The sequence below is a fragment of the Micromesistius poutassou genome (genome assembly GCF_964030765.1).
Source record: "Micromesistius poutassou genome assembly, chromosome: 14".
In the NCBI taxonomy this organism is placed as follows: Eukaryota; Metazoa; Chordata; class Actinopteri; order Gadiformes; family Gadidae; genus Micromesistius; species Micromesistius poutassou.
The window spans coordinates 6,813,929-6,833,928 of record NC_140284.1 but is presented as its reverse complement, the minus strand read 5'-3'; the positions used below and the strand labels follow the sequence as shown (position 1 = coordinate 6,833,928).

Sequence of the window (20,000 nt, the reverse complement as noted above, 5' to 3'; positions counted from 1 at the left end):
TTTGTGATCGCACCCCTAATTACAGGATTAGCCCAACCACAGGACCCGCAGAGATGTAGGACTCCTTCTATTGAGGTTAGCCTGTTCCTTCCAGCCTGCCGGTGTAGCCTGCCAGCCCTGGGAGCAGATGTAGCCCACGGCTAGGCTGTGTAGCAGGCTGCGGAACAGGGCTGCTGTACATGTGTTGCAGGTTGTCAGTGCTGCTGCCAGAAAAGCAAAAAGGCTCCTACTTTCCTAGACTACCGACCCAAATCCCGTCGACCTCTGCTGTGTGAGAGTGTGCATGTTCTTCTTGCCTTCTGTGCTCTGTTTTGTGATGCCATGATAGTGAGACACGGAGGGGGGACGACACACAGACAATGAGGACCAATGGTTGGAAGGGGGGGGTGGGGGGGGTGGGGGGGACAGCTTTGGTACTGTATGCAGCACCACACCAATTATGTGCACCAAAACATCATTGTCGTTCATGTGCTTCAACTCCTGCGAATCAAATGGTGTCTCTGAGCCTCCCTGTGGTGGCTGTGACAGGCCAGGGGGCTGGCTGAGAGACAGAGACAAAGCAACCCAGCGACTAACTGACACCGCCTTCTGTACAGTGCTTGGCAGCCGCCGGAGGGGCTAAAAATATAAAGCTTTGTGCTTCATGCAAATGTCAATCATCTTTGCGTAATTGTGCACGATACAACGTGTTGCCTGCATGTGTTTTTCATGTGAGCAACGGTAACAAAAAGGGCCACGTTTCCACTACAAAGAGAAGCAGATTTTTGTAATGCAGCGTAATCAATTGACCGTTTCACTTGGGCACGCAAAATGCCGCCGAGGTTAAATACACAAACCACTCTATAAATAACACATGCGATCAGACACACAAACACACACACACACACACACAGAAAGAAGAGGGCAGGAGAGAAGGAGAGATGGTGATAGAGTGAGACAGAAATGCAGGGTGATGGCGAACGAGATAGAGACACTATGTGTAGTGGCACCCTGGCACAAATGAGACTCAGCAACAGCAGGGACCAAATGATAAGCTTTGAAGTGGAGAGCAGCACCAGCGAATACAAATCCCTGTTTATACTCCTCCTCCTCTTAAGGAGGAGAATACGAGAGAGAGAGAGAGAGAGAGAGAGAGAGCTACATGGAATTGGGTGAGCAAAAGAAAGCTAAATAATTAGCATTGGAGTCTGTCCTTCCTCTTCCATCCTCTCAGCCTCCATCATTCCTTCCTTCCTTCCTTGCTTCCTGTTTTGGGGGAAAATCTCTGAGGTGTCTCATTAGAGTGAGAGTGGTGAATTGGGGCGGGGGGGGAGGGGGGGGGAGATGCTCAGCAGCTCTGACACACATCAACTCCCCTCCCTCCTGCCTTTTCCCAACCCATCGCACCCCCCCCACCCACCCACCCACCCACCCACACTTGACTCACAATGGAGTGCTGGCTGCAGGCACCGGCCAATATGAAGCCAATAATTGGTGCAATGTCTGCAAAAAATACAACCAGGGCAGTTATTTGTGGTGTGTGTGTGCGTGCGCGCGCGTGCGTGCGTGCGTGCGTGTGTTTGTGCTAACGGCGTGCTCCTCCATCTGCGTACCTTGCTGAACGCCAGGCAGTCCTTGTCCTGGTCCTTGTCTTTCACCTCAAAGTCGTACAGGGCCTTGCCCTGCGGCGGGGTCTGGCTGAGCGGCCGCAGCAGCTGGATGTAGCTGGCGGGCAGGAAGCCGTGGCAGCCGTTGAGCTCGCCGTGGTACCAGTTGTCGTCCACCTTGCGCCGCAGGATGATGACCTCGCCCTTGGTGAACTGCAGGTCGCCGGGCTCCTTGCCCTCGTAGGAGTAGAGGGCCTTGCCACACGGCAGCGCCGGAAGGTTCTGAAGGGGAAGGACAAAAGAGACGGGGACGGCCCGCTGAGTTAAGACGTCGTCATCGTAGGGGTTGGGGGGGAGCGGCGAACGCGAAAGCGAGGCGCGCAGGTGGAAGTTGGTCGGCGGGAATGCAAACAACAGGGAGAATTAAAAGGAAGAAATAATAGTGAAATACCGGAGAGAAAAACTGACTGTTGAACAAAGCGGAAACGAAACAGAGCTGGGAGATCGGGGACCGAGGACGAGAGTCAGAAACCGCTTCATTTCGGTTATTCTTTCCAAAGTGGATGTTTGTGCGATCGCAACGACATTCGCCGGTCTCTTTGGAATAGCCTCGCAATTGCACGTGACGACGAGTGAGAGACACCACATCATTCGCCAGACACCACCGCGATACGTTGTGAGCACATATTTGTGCATGCATCACACGGCGAGCGTCATTCTCCCTGGGAGCCAGGAACAACAGCCGCGGGCGCCCCGCGCTCCACAGAGCATCAAACCTCACGGAGAAGACCCGAGGGGCTACACCGGATCCCTCCCTGACTCCCCCCGTGCCTCCCTGAGCCCCCCCCCCCCCGTCCCTCCCTGAGTCCCCCCCCCCCCCCCTCCTCAATCATTCCTCCCACCCACCCCGCTGACTCCTACTTTTCTTCTTCCCTGCCTCCCCCCTCTCCCTCCCTCTATCCATCCATCCATCCCACAATAACTGTTCCCCCTCCCTGGCCCCTCTCTCCTTCTCTCCCCCCCCCTCCCCCAACTCCCCCTAACATCACACCTTCCCTCTGTCCCACCCTCCCTCCCTCCCTCCCTCCCTCCCTCCCTCCCACCCCATACTCTCTCCATCCCCGGCCTTGTCTCCTTCTCCCCCCCCACCCCCACCCCCCCCTTCTCCCTCCCTCCGTACTCACTCTGTTGGAGTCAGGCCAGTGTGGATGGGAGATAAGGGAGCGCATGGAAGCAATGAGCACGCAGCAGGGGCCGAGATGGCGCTCTTGCACACTCAACACCTACGCGCGCATCGCAGAGAACATCCTGATGGCGTTCCAGCTAAAGCCGGCACCTCTACTTCCACTTCCCATTCCTTCTGGAATTTAGCGGCAGGCAAGGAAATAGAAAGTGCCAAAAAACTGTTGAGGGATGAAAACAAGATGAAACGCGAGCAGAGGAGGCAGTGGCTGTGTTTGTGATTGTGCGTGTGCGCGCATGTGTGTGTGTATGTGTGTGTGTGTGTGTGTGTGTGTTTGTGCATTTGTGTGTGTGTGTGTGTGTGTGTGTGTGTGTGTGTGTGTGTGTGTGTGGGTTGGGGGGAGAGATGGAAGGACTGGGATGGTGCAATCTTTAGCAAGCCAGAATGTGCAGCAATTTGGTTAAAGATTGTTCAATATTTTGGGTAGAAATTTGAGAACAGTGTGGAATTATAAGGACACATTTCCTCGTTTGAAACCATGCAAGACAGAGGTGGTTGGATACGTCACTCAATGACGATTTTCTGTGGCCGCATAAAAAAAATTCTTGGAAGTCTTTCAACTTTTAAATATGTCAACCTTATCTGTGTAATTTCACATGCTTGAAAGCAAGGCGCAAATCATTATCAATTGCTCTGATACATTAAATTATCTTCTTTTATTGCTCCTTCAAGCATTCGCAGATTCTCATGTCCAAGGGAGATAATTTAGCTACGGTTTTTACTTTCCATGCTCATCTTGAATACCAATATTGCACACAAGCAAGAGTAAGGAACAGCAACTATTACATATTTCTATGAAAGTGGTAATAATACCAGACATAAAGAAATGCTTTGTCTCATTGGCAGAGTGAGGGAGGTGGCTGATACGTTTTGGCTGTAAAGTTAACCTAGGTTATGACTATAGGTTAAGGGTTTTAGTAGGTCTGGGCTTTGCATTCAAAGTCATGTATTTGTAATGCAGTACACGTAGGTTTATTCAAACAGTTCGCTCTTACAATCAGACTCCCGGGCTAGGGCCTTCCTTCTTTACAGATTCAATCCGCCTGCCATTTTCACACACAGCACACTGCCTCTTCTCTTCAATCGGAATACAAAATCAGAGGGTGGGATTGCGAAATGCCCCGACCACCTTTTCACTTACTGATTCAGAGTTGGACATTTAAAGGTTGACAACATCTAAGAACTATTATTAGAGTGTAATTTGTTAGAAATTGCTAGTGATTGAAATTAACGTGACTGACAATAAATATCTGCTTCATGTTGAATGTGCCTGAAAAGGCCAAATTAGTTTTTAGACCGCTTTCGGCTAATTTCTGACCAATCAGGGCATCTCTTCTGTGATTGGTTCAGGGTAATCTAGCTTGCCTTTCACTCAAAGGTGCGCGAAGGGCAACACTTCTCATTGGGCGGGGAAACGTTGTAAGAGAGGGAGCAGAGGGGGAGGGCCCATTCTTTTGGTTGTTTCGTTTCAAAAACGGTGGCTTTCTTCCACCCTTTTCCACCCTTTTTCTCTCTTTACAACTCAGAAACCATACATAGTGAACCCAAAATGTTTATGGCAGTCTCAAGTCTCTCCAACCGGTTTGGGAACATGGGCACGCGGGCAGAGAGGATGTGGGCAGCGGTGGGTGTTGATAGCCGCATATGAGAGAGGGTTAAGCCTCTCTGACACTTATAGGCTAAGCCCATAATGCCACGGTGTGTGTGTGTGTGTGGATGTTTACGGCTCCAGCGTCCGGGCAGCGTTTAATTTTTGAAGTCTGCAGCTGAGAGCGGGTTAGGCTTCTCTGACACTTATAGCATAATGACTGGTTGTGTGGCACATGATATATACGATATCGCTCATTAAAACCCTCATACACAATGACGGAACCAGCTTAAAAAAAAGTATCCCCAAGTTGGCGTGGGACAACCGTGTGGATAAAATGCCCCCCCCCCTCCTTCCTAGTACGCTTATCCCAAAAAATAATAATTCTCTCACTCATCTTATTCGAATCAGTATTTTAGGTGGATATCAGATACACCTATATCAATATCGTTGGCGTGAGCATGGCTTTCCGATACCAAGGCTTTTGGGATATAAAAACCTGCAGTGAATTCTTCAGTGAAGAAAGAGCCAAAAGAGAAGAATGGAGGATGCGGTGGGCGCGGGGTGATGGATGGCTAGTATGTGGCGGGGTGGAGGAAGGACGCGCAGAGAGAGAGGTGGCAAGCGTTGCTCGTCTTCTCACCGGCTCATTACACAGACATCATAAGCGCCCTAATGTGCAACACATTCTCCAGACGTTCTATCATCACCGCTATACGGCTCTCTCCCTCACCATCTCCACCAACCTCTCTCTCACTCTGCAACCCCCTTTCCCACCATCACTATCACCTTCACTTCCTCCACCTCTCCCTCTCCCTCTCTCTCTCTCTCTCTTTCGCTCCCTAGACCTTGCTCTTCCAAACACTCCACCTCTCCGACCTCCAACCTTCTCGCCCCCATCTTCCATCGCTCTAGCGCTCCATTACAACCTCTCTCTCTCGTTCTCTCTCTTACTCGCTTCCCCTTCTCTCCCTCAGGACACCGTGCAGACACGTACGCACTGTTTAAAAAGGCAGGCGGTGTGTGTCGGTGACTGTGTGAATCACACACCGACGAGCAAGTCTCCGATGTAGAGACAGATCCCAACCAAAGTGGATGAACTGCGGAGTAGATAGAATATAGATATCGAAAAAGCCGAATGACAGGTACCAAGGAAAACAAGGTTTGGTTTAGGTGTTTCATAAAAGTTTTAGCACTATTCTTGAGAACAGCGGTTTCCAAACTATGGGTCGAGACCCACTGGTGGGTTACAGCGGTGGATTTGAGAGGGGCATGGGATGGAAGCAAACCATATTTCTAAAATCATTTTGGATTTCTAAAAATTGTACATCATGTCTTCTTGGTTTTTGTTCGATAGTATGAATGTTGGATAGAAGAAGAAAGCCCTGAGTACTGTATCGATGGACATTAAACAATCCTGTTCATTGAGTCACTTATTGTGACTTATCGACATGCTAATAATGAAATCAAATATTATTTGACGGGTGGGTCAATATGGGCCAAAGTACATGGGCCAAAAGTACATCCACAGCGGGGGCCGCAGTGTGAACAAGTTAGGGGGGGACCACTGCTCTAGACATAGGCCACTCTCAGTTCCGGAAGATTTACCAGGGCTTTCTATCCAGGGCTAAGAAAGCTTGGTCTGTATGGTTCACTAAGCTGCTCACACACACACACACATACACACGCATTTCCTAGGACTAAGCCTGTAGATGTGTGAATGCACCTCCCTGTTAACATGTTGGTACAGGCCGGTGTGTCTGCTTCAGTAGTACGCCACAGTGGAATCTGCAGCACAACGGGTGCAGACAAGGCACCGTCCAACTTCATATTCAGACTGGAACAATCCACACAGAGCCTACACTGGCATTGTTTTAATCCTTAATCTGTGGGTCTGCGTTCATTTGAGTCTAAAGGAGGAAATGAGAAGGAGATTTCTGAGTCAATTAGAAATGATTACATTTACATAAAAACATACCGGTATATGCGGTTGAGAGCTTCTCATTAGACGTGGCTTTGTTGAGACTAGATGTGAAAACACAAGAGCGTCCTATCCTCTTGTTTTGCCAACGAAGTTCTCGCACGCACACGCACAAGCACACACACACCTTATTAAATTTGACAATAATTAATGGGGAGCCAGAGTGCTCTGTTCATAATGGAGAATCAATAGGATGCAAATTCCTCTGCTGGAACGACACCATGGTACATTTAGTCTCCTTGTTCTTCTCTGCCTCTATCTACACAGAGGGTAGGCTACTTTAGTACATGTTGGTTTTGTTGTTAGTACGTTGTGTTTGGTTCTGCTATTCCGGAGCCAAGTCGTTGCAGAAATGTCCCCAAAAGCGCTTAGACGATAAGTGACCATGGGAACCGACCGCAATGAGGGGATCTTCGACGTTGTGTCGATTCACCATCTAGCAATCAGATAAGCATCACTAGGGAGGCACACAAAAACAACCGAAGGCTGTCAATACAAAATGAAAAGGCCTAGTTATATAAATCGAAATATGACGTAACTGTCTTTGTTTGCATTTCTCTTCTGTTTGGGCTTAACATGAATTCATTTGTTACTTTAAGATAAATGTGAGACTTTTGATAAATAAAAAGGTGTTTTAATACGTTAAAAAAAGGTTTATGAATGGGTTTATTGACTCGATTCAAATCCTAACGAGAAAATTTGAGCCATGATGCAGATCGGTCATAAATACCCGTGATCTATGCCCTCCTGTATAGAACTGTGAATTGTTTTATTCATAAACCATGCATGTCTGCATGTAAACCAATATATCATGTTGAGATTATAATAATGAGATTGTGTCCATGTAAGTGGACTCAATGGTATGATGAGGTGGACGTACTAGATGGAACATCATGATAGGGCCTCAGAAGTAGAGAATAGGGAGGTATGGGGCTGCTTATTAGACTTTCCTCATGGGTGCGGGATAAACATGTGCTTATTTTGAGGGACCAAGGTTTCAAATCTTTGACATCCCCAGCCTACCTGGAAATTACCTTGGATCCAGCAGTCCTACTATGCTACAGCAGATCTTCTGGAGGGGAAACAGCACATCAGAGTCGGGGCCAGAAACCAAACACTGAACCAGGCTTACAGACACTGCCCCCCTTCCCCCCCCCCCCCATACAGCAGCATGATTGGTTGAAACCAATATAAGGTGAAAGAAGGATTTCAGCTCGTCTGCGATCAGACCTTCCATTATTAATTTTAAGTTGATTTGAGAGACTAACACAGAAGAATCCCTTCAGAAAGTCACCGAACACCTAGCTACTCCTTGACACTTACCACACAATACGTTTTCTTGCTGCCTGTACTTTTTACCTGCACTTTTTTTATGGACGTTGCCAAGAATGAAGAAACATAAATCTGATATATAGCCATTGTAATTGTTAACGTGATTGCAGCAATCCCTCCCTCTCTCTCTCTCTCCCTCTGTGTCTCTCTCTCAACCAAACAGCTTGGCAACACACAGTCCCACCGCGGCTCCATTTCTCCTTACACTGCGCTGCACTGTGTGTGTGTGTGTGTGTGTGTGTGTGTGTGTGTGTGTGTGTGTGTGTTAGTGCCGAGGTCTCATGAGTGTGTGTGCCCGCGTGAGAATGTGTAAATGCTGAGAAGGATAGCGAAAGAGACAGGAAGTGCCTCTCTCCTCCACCCTTTCATTTTTCCTGCACTAAACCATTCTCTATCCTGATACTACGGCTCATCCATTCACTACCACACACACACACACACACACACACACCACACACACACACACACACGCACACACACACACACACACACACACTCACACTCACTCACTCACTCCTTGCTCAGCTGTGATTACTTTACTCTCCGGCTTGGCTGTCCTTCGAGGGGCAGTGGGCCATTACAACTTCTTCTTTCTCCCAGCACTCTGGGATTGTGTGTGTGTGTGTGTGTGTGTGTGTGTGTGTGTATGTGCAATACATGTAGTAATAGCATTGTAAATCTACAAGGTTCCCTATAGCCTGGACCTCTGCTGTGGGATCGGCAGTCTATCAAGTCCACCAACACAACGCACCAGCCAATACGGACAACTCACACGACACAACACTCTCTGTACCTTTATTTTTTTTATATACACATATGCAAACGTGTTCATGTACTAAGATGACACAGCAAGAGTATAACATGCATTTACAAATGATATGTAAATGTGTTTTATTTGTAAAGTACTTTAATAATCGAGCGGCCATAAAGGCAAAATACAACTCATAATTTATCATGCACATGCTTGCACGCACACACACACACACACACACACACACACACACACACATACACACGTATGCACGCACACACATTCGGTGTCAAGCAGTAATTCCCAGTGTTATTGATTTAGTTCCGTTCTATTATTCATGGCGTGCCACACACCTACGGTTAAGTGGGGATGTGCATGCATTTTCACACACGCGCACACACGCCCGCACGCATGCACGCACGCACGCACACACGCACATACCCAGCACCACTCTTTGCATATCACATATTCTGATATGCACACAAACACAAACAAAACAGAGATTCACACTCATTCTGACCCGCTGTGACAAAGATGCCAGTTGCTAAGAGTCCATCCATCTCAACCTTGTCATCACCTCTCCACCCCCTTCCCGTCCCACCAGCACCAACACCCCCGCTCCACTCCCCTGTCTCGCAGCCTTCACTTTCTTCCTGTCTCCTACTCAATCTCAGCTCTTCTGCCCTTCTTTTTCTCCTCTTACAAATGCTTCCCCACCCTCCTCCTCCCTGCACCTTACCCACTTTTCTTTTTATTCCTGACTTCTCCATCACTTATGTTTGCTTTTACCCAATAAGTAAAGTTCCTCCTTGCTTGCTCTTCACGGCCACCTCCTATTCAGCGTTTTTCTCCCCCAACTCACCCTCAGGATTCTGTCCAATCTGTACCCAACAGCTATTTTGCTTTCCAACTTTTGGCCGAACTTTTGTGCTTTTCTAGCTTCTGCCCTTTCCTCGCGACTTGTCCAGGCACTCCAGGCACTCTTGTGCCAACCTGACTTTGTGTCAGGTCAGGCAGAGTTTATCTTTACAGGCCCTTGACACAGTGAGACTCACACAATGCATGGAGGGGCTTGGAAAGGACTTGGAAAAATACAACCTTCAGAAGAACGAGCAATTTATTTCTTCTGAATGTCGGGGCCTCTAGTGACGGGGTGAGAGAAGGGTTGGGTCGTCGCCTTTTTCGGTCCGGTCAGTGCACTTAGCAGTTGCTGTAACAAGTCTCTAATGTATGATTGGTCCAGCTTCTGGTTTAGAGTAGGGCTTAGTGACGGGTCAATTGTCTTCCCAGCAAAGAGACTGATCTACTGCACTTCTGTTCCTAGCGGCAGAGCTGACAAACCCGAAGCCAAGGGACTCGATACTGGCTGAGAGAGATCTGTTAAAGACACAGGTCACACTAGGAGGAGCTTAAAATGTCAGATTTAAAAACGTATTTGTAAGAACGCAGATAGGAATAACAGTTGTAATTGAAAATAGGGCATTGAAGTCACCCTCTTCTCAAATACTGACAAACATATTGTTATTGATAGTATGCTAAGTGTCCAAGTAAACGCAAACCGGCAGCATCTTTCCTTATTGGCTATAGGGAGGGCCAACCAGAAATGGTGCAAACGATTATTTGCCTATTGAGCGGGGCTAGACAGATCCACTCAAGGGGGCCCTGGAGACACATTAACACACGTGTTAAGACACATGTTGATCCACGCAGGATGTGCTGCATGTGGCTACAGGGCTCAGAGAAAGGACGACAGAACGGCGACCAGAAACGAGCCTGACCACGAGAGTACTGAACGATGGGGTTTGGTGTTCAGAAGGGGAGCGTGACGTTCTATGGATGGACTGAAACGTCGTGGGCGCCAGAAGGACACAGCTGTGACACAGCTGAACCGAAACAACCGACGCGTTGCCAGGATATTCCTTTCTTGCTGATGCGGCCTCGGCATTGTGCGGCCAGGAACTCGGTGCTTACCCCAGAGCGTATGCTGCCTAGTCCAAAGTGCACATAATAAATAAACTTTAAGGGATGTTATTTATTTTACTAAAATCAAAAAGCACCAGCAGTCCACCCTCCATCACAACCCAAACCCAAGCACACGCAGTCTCAAACACTCACTCACACACACATACACATAAAAACACACATAGTTTATCATGCACACACACACACACACACACACACACACACACACACACACACACACACACACACACACACACGCAGGTTGGTCTTTGTCTCTTGCCATATGGCAACCAGAACCAGAGGTGCACAACTCCCTGAATGTTTGTCTTGGGTTGATTTACCGGGTCAGTACATTTTTGAATAATCCACATTCAGCATGCATTGCAATGGTCTATTGTGATTTGAATATTGACATTTTTCAGACAATTTCATTTTCAGACCGTAGGACTTCACTTTGTAAGTCCTTGACTTTGTAGCACTTGCACTTTATGCACTTATTCATTGATGTTAACAAAACCTGTTTGAGTATAAGCTGCCTTTTTCATTGTCTTAAATCCCTCTGTATCTATCTGTCTTTTGGTCCCCGTCTCTCTTCCAGAACACTCAGACATGCCGGCACAGCAATAATACTTTTAGAGAATTAGAGAATTGGTGGTGACTTGCCAACCTAGAACGTGCTGGGCTCCATTTGAAATGACAGTGGTTATCTGTGTTCACGTGTGATAAGTGTAGTACCATGAGCTTAACTGCAACTGCAAAAATGTATCTTGCAGAAACAGCCAGTCCAACAGAACACACCGAACAGGAGGAAGAACAGGTACACACGCGTGCATACACACACACACACACATGCACACATGCACACACACACACACACACACACACACACACACACACACACACACACACACACACACACAATGTGTTTCAAGGTAAAAATGCAGCCTCATTTAAATAGGAATAGTCAGGAGAAAACAAAATTGCACCGTACCCCCGATTTCAGACAGGTCTGTCCGAATGTTCTCTGTGGTTACATCTCTGTGACCCAACGGACTGACTTCTGAATTATTTATCAAATAATAAAATAATACAACAATTACTGTGGCAGACCATACCAAAGAAACAAAAGAAAATAAAGGCCAGAAGGAACAAATGAGCGTGTAAAGGGCACGCATGTTCACAAAGAAGGTGGTGTGAGAAGACGTAGATGTATATATCTATATCTATATCTATATCTATAGACCATCTATATCTATAGATATAGATATAGATATATCTATAGATATAGATATAGATATATAGATATAGGCGGCAAACCAGACTTTATCAGGCATGCAAGTTAAAAAAATAACATAAAGGGTGGCGTTCTCACCTGATTATGCAGGATCAAAGGTGTAGGAACAGGGATGTTGCGGGAACGGATGGGAAGAGAGAGTGAGAGAGAGAGAGAGAGAGAGAGAAAGGAGGGAAAAAGAAAATTCATAATTAGTATCGTCAACACCTGACAGTCACAAGGCCTGATTTCTGAGCTCTGAGCATCAAAACCAAAAGAGAATGCACTGCAGATGGCTCATATCAGTTCGTAGTTGCTTCCTATGAATGGGTATTCCTTGTTTTGCTCAAGGGAAGAGGTTTTACACTCAGACTGAAGGGATGGTGTGCTCCTTTAGAGAGGTATTCATATTTTTCCATTGAGATGTCACCGATCAACGAGAGAAAGAGAGAAAGACCAGAGAAACGCCGCCATAGAGCTCTTTTCAAAATAACGACATTAATTGGACTGAAAAAGGAAGTTGAGCACAAAAGACAGAAGAGAAGAGACAAAATATAGACCAAGCCAGACAACACTACTTTGGCTGTCAAATGGGTAACATGGTAATTACATACCAATCCATTGTTTACATTGCATCTGTCTAATGACTTCAAAGGGGAACATGTACATCTCAGTACGACTGCATGAGGAACATCTGGTTGGTTAACCAGACAGCCAAGATTTGGAATATATATGGAACATTTTAGCATCCGAGTATTGTGTCTTACGAGTGTCACTTCCAACTACGCTCCAAGGACAGAGCATGCAAAACATCCCAAACCCTTACAGCAAAAAGTATCAGAAAAGAAAGGCAAACTATTTTTACAGAGGCATCCCAGCACAAATATGTCTAGATTGAGAAGATAACTAATGGCTAACTAAATGGTAACAGATTGTTATGGAGGCCCCCTTACTGCCTGATTTCCCAGTCACATCCCCCTTCACAGCGTGTCGGCCTGTTACCACGGTGACGGAGGTGGGGGTGGGCTCAAGTGACAGAGTAGCTAGTGAGCCGTGACAGTGGGGTTGTTGGGAGGGCCAAATGTGCCAATCTGAGACCTGTGCCCTCTCAACCACCCACCCCACCCCCCCCGACCAAGGACACGCCTGAATCAAACCACAATACATTTTTGCATTTCACAAAATAGACAGATAATTTCCGTTTCTCAGTTTTCTCTGATTTTCCATTTCACATTCCAGGAGTGGCACAGTGTGGTATAACTCAGGCCGCAGCAGTCTCCGTGCAATATTAATGATGCAATGCATTCTGCTCTTTAAAAGTGCAGAATTCATTTTAACATTTGAAGATGGTTCCGATATTAAAGAACTTGTAACAATCCCCAAACAGCTGTCCACGGCATTACATAGAAGACACCCACCAGACTATATTTCCCAGAGTACAGGTAAATCGTATTCCGTTCTAATCATGAAATCGCAATATTGGTGTTCTGGGGTGCTGCCTGTGAACAGATAGGTGTTGCCAAAGGGGCCCCGGGCAGATTGTATCTGGCTCAGCTACTGGATGGATTGAGGAGGAATGGAAAAGACCAGAGCTGACATTCTGCTGCTTTTTACGCCGTTACACCATGTCTCGACAGATTCTGTTCATTTTATCTGCGCCTCTCTTTCTCTCGCGCCCTTTCTTTCCTGGGTGGGGAGGAGGAGGAGGAGGGGGGCACATTCCATATCTCTAGCTCTTGCCGCAGACCAACCTTCAGGCAAACACACGGGAACAGAGGCAACACACACTACAAAACACCCACCCCAATGCAACACCGGTGGAGGATGAATGAGCAGGAATGCAGTAAACTGCAATAGCACGCTTGGTCATTTGCCAAACTAGGCACACATTTGCTGGGATGTGGCATCCCACAGGAGCACTATCGAAGCAATGTAGACTGGTACACCATGGCTGCCCAGTCTCAGCCCAGTCTCAAGATTGTTGATACCAGCAGATGTGGTACAAGACAATGTTGTAAAACACATGCTCGTATATCTAGCGTTGGGATCTCTCGTAAACCGCCCCTACGTAAACAGAGTACGGTTGTGAGCATGTTGTGCCTTGGGTGTAAACAGATGAGTTTTTTTAATCTAGATACATGGAAATTCACAAACTGTAAATCTAGATATGTCTTTCATGCCACAAGAGGTGACGTTTTAAAGGAGATCCAAGAAGACCCGACACCACTTCCACGGCTGATACGTTCACCTGGTCACCTGCGGACACACCTGTCATCTGCTTGTTGAAACGGAATTGAACGGCACTTCTGCCTGATGCAATTTAAACTTCAAACACGTGGATCCAAGCTGTGGCTTCTTCAATCAGAAGCCAATATCATTTTGTCGAATCCCATTGTAATCCACACTTCCACACAACAACCTCCCTTTCATCCTTTGTTTCGTGAACCACAGAAACCTCCCTTCGTTCTAATGGTCCCAGACAGATTCAGAGGTAGGCACCCGATGACATCACGGATGACGTGAATGCTAATGCCATGCATAGAGCCGTCCGGTCCTACACTGCTAAGGAACCATGGCAACGCAAGATGATTGGCAGGTAACCGGGCAGCACACCGGCTAAGCACTGTTAGGCACTGCTCCTCTGACTGTAGGAGTGAGCAGTAATAAGGAGAGAACATCAGAGAGCGCGAGAGAGAGTTATCATGTTAATGCAGATTAGCACATTTAAATTTCAACAGGCTCGACAGTCAAATCGCTTGTAAAAGCCAGCTTCCACTATACGCTTAGTTCAACCCAGCTATGCCTGCCAAATCAATGAACGTGTACAGACGGATTAACTTTAACTCAAGAAAATCCACTTTGTATGGATAATTGAGGCCACATATCATAAGACAAATAGGGTTACCACCTTTGTCAATTTACAGGTGGGAAAACTGAAGAATCTCCAACTGAGACACCTAGCAGTGGAACATGTTAGGATCTCCCATTGTGGAGTCAGATGACATAGTTCCACAGCATCTGGCTCTGCCTGTGCCAGATACGCATCGCTACAAACATCGATTGTAATAATTCTGTAGAGACACACTCTTTGAGAAGAGACACAATAGACTTTTTAGCTGAGAGGATAACGTTATCAGGTCACCCCTGATGCTCCATTCCTCTTCTCCTTCTCGCACGGTATGTATGAAAGTATTATTTTGTGTGTGTGTGTGTGTGTGAGTGTACGTGCCAGTGCACGTGTGTGTGTGTGTGTGTGTACGTGCTAGTGCACGTGTGTGTGTGTGTGTGTTTCTGTGTATGTTCCTGTGCTTGTTGGTGCGTGTGTGGGTGTGCGCGTGTGCGTGCGTGTGTCAGCGAGCCTGTGTGCGTGCGTTTGATTAATTGACAGCATGTAGTGTATAGTAAGACTGCAAGTTGTTAATTTTACACTTCATTACAGCTCGTTAAAATAAGAGCTGAGAGAAAGAGCCTTGCAATTAACCCAGCCAGTACGACTGTCTCATCTTGGGGAGTGTGCTCTGGGAAACACAGTGCCACATTGGGAGAGACTATTATATTTTTATTATGGCCGTTTTTCACAAACTCATCGTGTTTTGACGAGAGCTTTGCCACTGGCAATGAAAGCCTTCTCCTATTGTGCCTTTGCTCTTGTAGACTGTACGTTTTTTCAGCGTCAAACCTTTTAGAGGTTGCTTGGGGCAGGAAGGGAAAGAATTGTTGCAGATAATAATGTGCAAATACGCTTTGAGAGCAAAACATGTATTTAGTACAGGTGACCAGCATCATTTTAAGAACACATTGTACAGCGAAAGAAAATGACAAACACATTTTAGCAGGTGTGAAAGGATGCAATAATTTAATAAATAACAGTTAAAAAGTCCATAATGAAAAAACTCCATAATGTATTCATTGTAAAATAATAAATCCCCACTTAATACAATTAATATAAGGCTGTTCAGAAGCTGTTTCATCAGAACTCTCTGGATGGGACTGTGCTTGGAGCAGACGAATGGGGGGTGGATGTCGCTACCCCCACAGAACTGGGTTTTCTAACAAACACACATCCCGACAGTTCCACAGTCCCATGCCACATGACTTTTGACATTGGTGCACTTGGTGCACGTAACTTTGAGCGTCTTGGGTTTCTCAACACACAGCATCGCAAAGTTATTAATATGATAGTAAAAAGGCGCCCAATACTGTGATACATTTAGCAGCTTATTTTAAATTGTCTGGAGGCGTCCATTTAGACTTTAGGGTCAGTCCTAGCTTACTAATCGAGCATCTAACTCTTAAAAATTTCTTCTTTCCATTTCCCTCATTTTTATATCCCTCACAACCAAATGAGTGTCCTGCTGCATCACCTCTGTCCATTAGGAAAATGGTAAAACTGTCACTTTAATTGCCATGAATTGGTACCGCACACACACACACTCACACACACACGCACACGCACACACACACACACACACACACACACACACACGTGTCACTTTTGAGATTCCCAGAAGAGTGGGCCGATTGAGCTACTATCTTTCGCTGGAAATGTAAACATCATTTCCGCAGTCTTTATGCAAATTTCAATTTCAAAGTGCACAAAACGCATAATTCCATGCCTCTGCATACCTTGTTACTTTGAAATGCTAATACACCTGCTGCCTACTCGCTAAAAGGCCTTGCACGCATTCCTCCCTGTGTGTGTGTGTGTGTGTGTGTGTGTGCATGTGCGTGTGTGTGCGAGCGCGCACACACGTGAACGAGAGAGGGTGAAAATGTGCACGTGCCCACGCAGGAGCGTGCACGATTGATGTGGAATGACATCCTGATCTCTCCATTTTTTTGATTTGCTTTCATTTGTAACACGAATTACACAGACACACCGACACCGACACCCACACACACACACACACACACACACACACACACACAGACACCCACATGCATGAGTTTTAAAGGGCTGACGATGTATCGTGATGGGAGCGACACAGGGGCAAAGGAAGGTGAATCCTGTTGAAAGCATTACTCTTAATATCAAGTCATAGTCGCTGTCTCTTCTCCGGCTATTACAGCTATACATCAACCAGACGCGCATCGCACACACACACACACACACACATGCACACACACACACACACACACACGCAAAGAGCTTTTATCACATTCGTTTTCTAGGAAAAGGTCACGACCCACGTTGTGGCTCATTAATCATTCAGGACGGAAGCTTAGGATTGGTTGCCCCGGCTTTATAAAGGGGTGTGGTTTGACCTTTCCAGAGCGTGCAAAAAGCCAGCAGGCCACGCTAGGCGTGTGTTCAAGGCTCATGGTGTGCTTGTCAACACCGCACACCTCCAGGCTCATCTCTCGTTCATATCCCAAGCATGGGTGTGTCAAAACAGAGAGAAAAGGGATTCTGTGTAGAATGAAGAGAAACCTGCAAATGCACACACAAAAAGTGAAGTACCGGTACATCTAAATCATGAGTCATTCACTCACCACCATATTCATTATGGTTTGTTTGACGCATTTCAGAGAGAGAGTTGTGAGTGAGTGAGTGAGTGAGTGAGTGAGTGAGTGAGAGAGATGGATTTCGATGTCCTGTCATTTCTCCTTTCCCTCTCTGAACCCAGAGGTTCAGAGAGGTTTCTCTCTGAACCTCTGAGGATGTGGTATTCCGGACCTCTGCTCTTTTATCCCATCACCCTTCGTCTTTCTTTGAGGTGTAGAAACTTCTTATATTTTATTAATTTTTCCTTTCACACCATCAGAAATGTAAGGTGTCCCAGGTGTGTGCGTACGCGCTTGTGTGCGTGGATCACTCGAGAGCAGAGGTCTTCAACGTTTCTCAGGCCAAGGACCTCTTGGCTGATACTGACACGGTGGAGGGACACCTATTATATAGCGCATGAAATGGTGTTGCTTATTAAACCGGGCCAATATTAATGTGTAGTGCAGCCAAAGCGGCACAATGGCTCAGCATTGTATACATGATACAGTACATCTTTACAAGTAGTAAGTAGTAGTAGGTAGTACAATTTTTCTAATAAAAAAGTTTGGGTTCACTATTATCTTTGACGCCCATGTTCATAAATGCGGCATTACTTAACTGCAAGCATGCGAGTTCAGCTTTGGCTTGGACTTGGAAATCTTTATTCATGACCCACCTAAAGGCCATGCAGAGCCTCAGTAATGCTCAGATGCGGAACAGTGCTGTGGCCAGAATCAATAGGTCACATAAAACACCCCAAGGAGTAGAAATCCTCATTGAATTACTTTTAAGCCTACTAAAATTCAGTCAAGCAAACATGAACCTGAGTGTGTACGTGAGACAGGGAGAGAGGGCGCGAGAGACAAGACAGAGAGAGAAATAGAGAAAAGAAAAAGAGAAGGAGCGAAAGACAGAGAGAGAGTGTGAGAGAGGGTGTGATACAGAAGAGACAGAGAGAAAGAAAATGAGAAGGAGAGAAAGATAGAGAGAGAGTGTGATACAAACAGAGATACACAGAGAGAGAGACTGAATTATATATGACTATAAAATATTTAGGGTATTTGCACATTTGAAGAATCGCAGTGGATGTTAGCACACTTCTCTCGCAGCTTGATGAGATGGTGTTGGAGCTGGTGCTGGGCAGGGGGGTGCGAGATGTAATTTAGTCCCTACAGAGTACAGTTTGGGGAACCATGAGAAGAAAGGCTAAGGCTTTTTGATGTTGTTTTTTGCCTTTTTTCCTCCTCAGTCTTTGCATCGTTCTTCCTCGCAGCGCGGCGCGTGTCCCGAGAGGAACTCACCAGAGACTTGAAGGACCTAATCAGGCTCTTCCCTCCGTTTTATGTGAGGACGCGATTCGTTTTAAGCGTCCTCCTCGTCGCCTGGCGCATTAATTGGGACCGCGTTGGCGCCTCAAAGGGAGATGGTAGCCTGGTGTACTGTGAGTGTGCTTCAGCAAAGCGAGCATAGTGGTCAACCTCTCTCTCTCTCTCTCTCTCTCTCTCTCTCTCTCTCTCTCTCTCTCTCTCTCTCTCTCTCTCTCTCTCTCTCTCTCTCTCTCTCTCTCATGGTGCTGTGATTGGGACAATTTGCCGTTAATGTGTTAATGTTCGCACTGTATTGAGAGAGTTGAGATAACAGTTCAGTATTCAGTATTTCTGTTTTAACTAAAAAGGTTGTTATGCTGAATATTATATGTGTAAACTATGTGTTTAATATTTATATTGTGTACTGGTAAAAATGTAAACATATCACACGTCATAGAGATGTTGTGGGTGTGTTTGTGCGTGCGTGCATGTGTGTGCGCGTGCATGCATACATGTGTAGTTAACTGTAGCTGGGTAGAGGGAAATCCAGTTAGCTAAGAATAAACACTTTTCATGATATAACCTGAACAAATAATGTTTATAGAGCATTATAGAGATAATGCAAATGATTGTATAATGCAGATGGATAGCAACTCATTCAACTGCCCAAGTAAGTTCAAGTAATGAAACTAGTAATGAAACAGCCAGTTTTTACAAAAGTAAAACGGTACAATTATCTGAGTTTTCTGTAGAACTAATGCAAAATAACGCCAGATCTACAGAGCTATGTTTATTGCAAATAGAACAAACAGCTATAGCTTTACAGCACTGAACTGCACGTGCATGGCGGGATGAAGTAACATACATCTCATACATACATTAAAAGTGTTTGTTAAACATTGACTTAACTACACAATTGTTGTCGTCTCTGGAGGTACCTATCCGTACGTATAACAGACTACCGGTACAACTTTATTTCCGGCCCTCCACAACACGGCAAGCTGGTATAGTTTGGGTGGTTGGTGTGGCCTACAATTCGTACTTGCCTCCGGTTGTGGCTTTGAGTTGCGCTCCACAGAGGGGCTATGGTGTCGTAAGTCACAAGGGGAGAGCACGATGTATGATCGATGTACAGGGCTGGAGTCGCACTCTGCAACCTCGTGCTGCATTCTTCTTCTGGAGTTGTTAGGCTGCTGGGGCAGCTTGTCACAGAGCCCAGGGGGTTAAATAACGGCTCATTCATGGATGAAGATAGACAGAAAACCCATCCTGATCCCGCCACTCTTTCCTTTTTTTATCTGCTGCCGCATCATCCCACCCATCAGTTCATGGGAATAACTCTCTCTCTCTCTCTCTTTCTCTCTTGCTCTCTCACTTTCGGTATCTCTCTTGCTCTCTCTTTCCTCCTCTCTCGCTTTTCCCTGTTCTTACCCTCTCTCTCTTCCCTGCTTTCACCCTCTCTCTCTCTCTCTCTCTCTCTCTCTCTCTCTCT

At 46.3% G+C, this 20,000-nt stretch overlaps 1 pseudogene across 1 annotated transcript in view; it reads right to left on the bottom strand.

Annotated features, from left to right (window-relative positions):
• Positions 1–20,000, bottom strand: part of LOC311358792 (E3 ubiquitin-protein ligase SH3RF3-like) — a 60,829-nt pseudogene that overhangs the window by 21,243 nt on the left and 19,586 nt on the right. Inside the window, exon 2 of the transcript XR_014684184.1 lies at positions 1,593–1,868. The product of XR_014684184.1 is annotated as an E3 ubiquitin-protein ligase SH3RF3-like (transcript). The remainder of the gene's footprint in view (positions 1–1,592; positions 1,869–20,000) is intronic.